The sequence below is a fragment of the Gossypium hirsutum genome, chromosome D02 (assembly GCF_007990345.1).
Source record: "Gossypium hirsutum isolate 1008001.06 chromosome D02, Gossypium_hirsutum_v2.1, whole genome shotgun sequence".
In the NCBI taxonomy this organism is placed as follows: domain Eukaryota; kingdom Viridiplantae; phylum Streptophyta; class Magnoliopsida; order Malvales; family Malvaceae; genus Gossypium; species Gossypium hirsutum.
Genome location: NC_053438.1, coordinates 30,464,916 through 30,470,358, shown reverse-complemented (window position 1 = coordinate 30,470,358; position 5,443 = coordinate 30,464,916).

Genomic DNA, 5,443 nt, shown 5'->3' with positions numbered 1-5,443 from the left:
TCAAAAACGACATCAAAGAAATACAACCATCCATGGCCGAATGTCATCTTCTTAACTTTACAAAAAGAGAACATTTGCCATGAGCTAGCTTCTATACTTGATGGCCACTCCAAATATACAAAGATTTTCAATGATAGAGCATTAACATACCTTAATCCACTTAAAGGACCACCTTGGCCGAATCTTGCTTCCTCTTCTTCCTCTAGTTAGAACAATTGCAAAAGAAAGAAAACATGAACACTCCTTCTTCCCTCCTTATTAAGCATTCAAACTCCCTCATTTTCATGCCACAACATCAAACACTCCTCCTAGGCACAAGCAATGGCCGAATTCTTTCCAAGTTTTTTTTCTCCCTTTCTTTTTCTTGGTTTTTCGGCTAGGAGATGGCAAGTATGACACCCATTTTTTTTTGTTCCCTTTTCTATTATTATCCCCATCATTTGTTCACCAAAAGAAAACATATTAAATTAGAATGAGTGGAGCATCATCACTCCTTGGCCGGCCACCATGAATTTTATGGGCAATTTGACATGCAAAGCCATGCTTCCTCACCCTATTATTAATTACTCCTTATAATTCATCTATCATCTTTTCTAACTTCGTCAACTAGGTCCTTTTTGAATTAATTCACAATCCTAATGCTAATATTAAGCATTTAATTTCTCATATATTCACTGTCACACAACAATTTATGCAATTAAAACACGAAAATAATTTTTTGGCTCGGTAATGTGGTCTCGAAACCACATTCCGACCAGGGTCTAATTTGGGTTGTCACAACTCTCCCCCACATAAGAAATTTTCGTCCCCGAAAATCTTACCGGTAAATAAATTTGGATATCGATCCTTCATAGAGTCCTCAAGTTCCCAAGTGGCTTCTTCAATTCCGTGTTTATGCCACAGTACTTTCACTAATGAGATTTTCCTGTTTCGTAGTTCCTTTACTTCATGTGCTAAAATACGAACTGGTTCTTCTTCGTAACTTAAATTAGATTGAATCTCGATCTCCGATGGAGGAATTACGTGCGATGGATCGGACCTATATCGTCGAAGCATCGAGACATGAAAAACGTTGTGAATCTTTTCGAGTTCAGGGGGCAAAATTAATCGGTATGCAACGGGTCCAACTCGTTCGGATACTTCGTACGGACCGATGAACCTCGGACTCAATTTGCCCTTACGACCAAATCTAAGCACCTTCTTCCAGGGTGAAACTTTGAGAAATACTTTGTCTCCAACCTGATATTCAATGTCTTTTCTTTTCAAATTCGCATACGATTTCTGACGATCTGTGGCTACCTTCAGACTTTCACGGATTACCTTTACTTTCTGTTCGGCATCTTTAATCAAATCAACTCCGAAAATTTTACTTTCACCGAGCTCAGTCCAAAACAATGGTGTACGGCATTTACGACCGTACAAAGCCTCGTAAGGTGCCATCTTAATACTTGATTGGAAACTATTGTTGTAAGCGAATTCGATCAAAGGTACATACCGTTCCCATGAACCACTAAACTCAAGGATGCAGCATCTCAGCATATCCTCAAGTATCTGAATTATCCGCTCGGATTGACCATCGGTTTGGGGATGAAAAGCGGTGCTAAAATGCAGCTTGGTACCCAAGCTTCTTGCAATTTCTTCCAAAATCGCGAGGTGAATCTCGGATCTCTATCCGACACGATAGAAATAGGTACTCCATGTAATCTCACAATCTGAGAAACATACAATTCGGCTAGTTTATCCAATGAAAAATCCATACGCACGGGGATAAAGTGAGCCGACTTAGTCAGCCTATCAACAACAACCCAAATCGCATCCTTCTTACTTGCGGACAATGGCAGTCCGGACACAAAGTCCATTGTGACTCGGTCCCATTTCCACTCGGGTATCATGATCGGCTGAAGTAACCCTGAAGGCACTTGATGTTCCGCTTTCACTTGTTGACATATTAAACATCTCGAAACAAAGTCGGAGATGTCTCACTTCATACCATGCCACCAAAACCGACGTTTCAAGTCGTTGTACATTTTCGTGCTCCCCGGGTGAATTGACATTCGGCTACAATAGGCTTCGTTCAGAATCATCGGAATGAGTTCCGAATTCCTTGGAACACACAAACGACTTCTAAACCTCAAACAACCATTATCATCAATCTGAAACTCCGATTCCTTGTTCGGAACACACTCAGCTCGTTTTGCAACCAATTCCTCATCGACTTTCTGAGCTTCACGAATTTGATGAGTCAATAATGGTTTGGCTTTTAATTCAGCTACTAACACATTGTCAGGTAGAACAGACAAGTGTACATTCATCGCTCGCAAAGCAAACAGTGATTTCCGGCTTAAGGCGTCCGCAACCACATTAGCCTTTCCCGGGTGGTAATCAATGACAAGCTCGTAATCTTTCAACAACTCAAGCCAACGTCTTTGTCGCAGATTCAAGTCTCGTTGAGTCATCAAATATTTGAGACTTTTGTGATCCGAAAACACATGGCACTTCTCACCAAACAAATAATGTCGCAATATTTTCAATGCAAACACAATGGCGGCTAGTTCGAGATCATGGGTCGGATAATTTCTCTCGTGTGGCTTCAATTGTCTCGACGCATAGGCCACAACTCGGCCTTCTTGCATCAATACGCAACCCAACCCAAGTAGGGATGCGTCACTATAAACGACAAACTCTTTACCCGATTCGGGTTGCACCAAAATTGGAGTTCAGTCAAATGAGTTTTCAGTTGATCGAAGCTTTTCTGACATTTCTCCGTCCATTCGAACTTAACATCCTTTTGAAGCAACTTCGTCATTGGTGTGGCTATCATCGAGAAACCTTTGACAAATCGTCGGTAATAACCGGCGAGCCCTAGAAAGCTCCGGACTTCGGTAACATTTCTCGGAGGCTTCCAGTTAAGTATGGCTGAAATTTTGCTCGGGTCAACCCGAATACCCGATGCGGATACCACATGACCCAAGAAGCTAACCTCTCTTAACCAGAACTCACACTTACTGAACTTAGCATATAACTGCTTATCCCGCAAAATTTGCAACACTAGCCTCAGATGCTCAGCATGTTCGGTCTCATCTCTTGAATAGACCAAGATGTCATCAATAAACACAACTACGAACCGATCCAAATACGGCCTGAAGATCCGATTCATCAAATCCATAAACACCGCAGGGGCATTAGTGAGCCCAAACGGCATCACTAAGAACTCGTAGTGACCGTACCTCGTTCTGAAAGCAGTTTTGGGTACGTCCGAATCTCGAATCCGCAACTGATAATAACCCGATCTCAAATCTATATTTGAAAACACCGATGCTCCCTTTAATTGATCGAACAGATCATCAATACGCGGTAACGGATACTTATTCTTTATCGTCACTTTATTCAGTTGACGATAGTCAATACACAACCTCATGGTTCCGTCCTTCTTTTTCACGAACAATACTGGTGCACCCCAAGGTGAGAAACTTGGTCGAGCGAAACCTCTATCCGTCAATTCTTGCAACTGAGCTTTCAACTCTTTTAACTCGGTTAGTGCCATACGATACGGAGCGATCGAAATTGGCGTAGTTCCAGGTACAAGCTCAATACCAAACTCTACCTCCCGAACAGGTGGCAAACCCGGTAACTCTTCAGGAAAAACATCCGGGTATTCACAAACCACCGGCACCGATTCGGGTTTCTTTTCTAACTCCTTGTCATCAAGTACATACGCGAGGTATGCTTCGCACCCTTTCCTTACATATTTCTGGGCCAACATTGCTGATATTACAGCTGGCAACCCCCTTAAGTCCGCAGACTCAACTCGGATTATTTCGTTATTTGCGCACCTCAAATCGATAGTCTTGCTTTTGCAATTCACAACTGCATCATGCGCGGTTAACCAATCCAAACCAAGAATAACATCAAACTCGTCGAACGGCAAAAGCATCAAATCGGCCGGAAAACAGGATTCTCGGATTATTAGAGGGCATCTCTTACACACTTTATCAACAAGTACGCATTGACCCAACGGGTTTGATACTCGAATTACGAGCTCAGTAGACTCAACAGGTAGAGTCTTACTGGTTGCTAAGGTTTCGCATACATATGAATGAGTAGAACCAGGGTCAATCAATGCAATCACATTAGTATCAAAGAGAGTGAAGGTACCAGTGATGACGTCGGGGGAGGATGCCTCCTCTCGTGCGCGAATGGCATAAGCTCTAGCAGGAGTACGGTTCTCGGCTCGATCGGCCGTATCAGAGGCCCCCCTCTGACTACCACCCCTGCCTCCTAAAATTCTCGGTGGTCTACCTCTAGATGTCACTCCACTAGGTCTTGCACCTTGAATCTTATTCTTCTCATCCAGCTCCGTGCAATCTCTAATGAAGTGGTCCTTCGAACTGCATCCGTAACAGGCCCTGCTAGTAGACTTGCCCCAACATTCACCTAGGTGTCGTCTTCCACATTGGGGACATTCAGGTTTCTCGTGACAATTATTGCCCACACTAGCTACCGAAGTAGCTCGGGAGCCCATCGATGGTCTTGCCCTGATGGAAATTCCCGCAGTCGCCCTCGACTTATTAATGTCCTCCCTGAACTTCTTTACAGCTGAGAACGGAGCTTTACCCGTCGATCTTTTACGATAATCTCTAGCTTCAAATTCAGCCTTCCTCTTCTCCTTTCCAAGTTCTTCCGCCTTGCAGGCTCGTTCGACTAGTGTTACGAATTCCTTTATTTCCAAAATACCCATTAGTAGCTTTAAATCTTCATTCAATCCTTCCTCGAATCTTTTGCACATAGCAACCTCATCAGCTACACACTCCCGGGCATACCTACTGAGTCTTACGAATTCATGTTCGTATTCAGATACAGTCATACGGCCTTGCTTGAGTTCCAAGAACTCCTTACGCTTCTGATCAATGAACCGTTGGCTAATAAATTTCTTCCGGAATTCCGTTTGAAAGAAGTCCCAAGTTACTCGCTCGTTCGGGACTATGGAAATCAAGGTCCTCCACCAATAGTAGGCTGAGTCTCGCAACAAAGATACAGCACATTTTAGACATTCATCGGGTGTGCATGACAATTCATCGAACACCCGAATGGTGTTATCAAGCCAGAACTCGGCCCTTTCGGCATCATCAGTTACTATGGCCTTGAACTCCTCGGCCCCACGCTTCCTAATCAAGTCTACAGGTGGCTTACTCAGCCTCACAGGATCAGCGACTGATGGCATTACAGGCTCTTGGGGTGGATTATTCAAATTTGGGAATTGTTGGACAACCGGGTTGGTTCGGGCATATTGCGCGACCCACTCATTCATCATGGTAAAGAAGGCTTGTTTAGCCCCCTCACCTTGATTATTCGCAGATGACTGAGGTTCAACAGGCGGCGTCCCTTGTGCAGGAGCAGCCGCTACACTCTCAACGTCATCCGCTAGGGTTCTTTCTTCACCGGG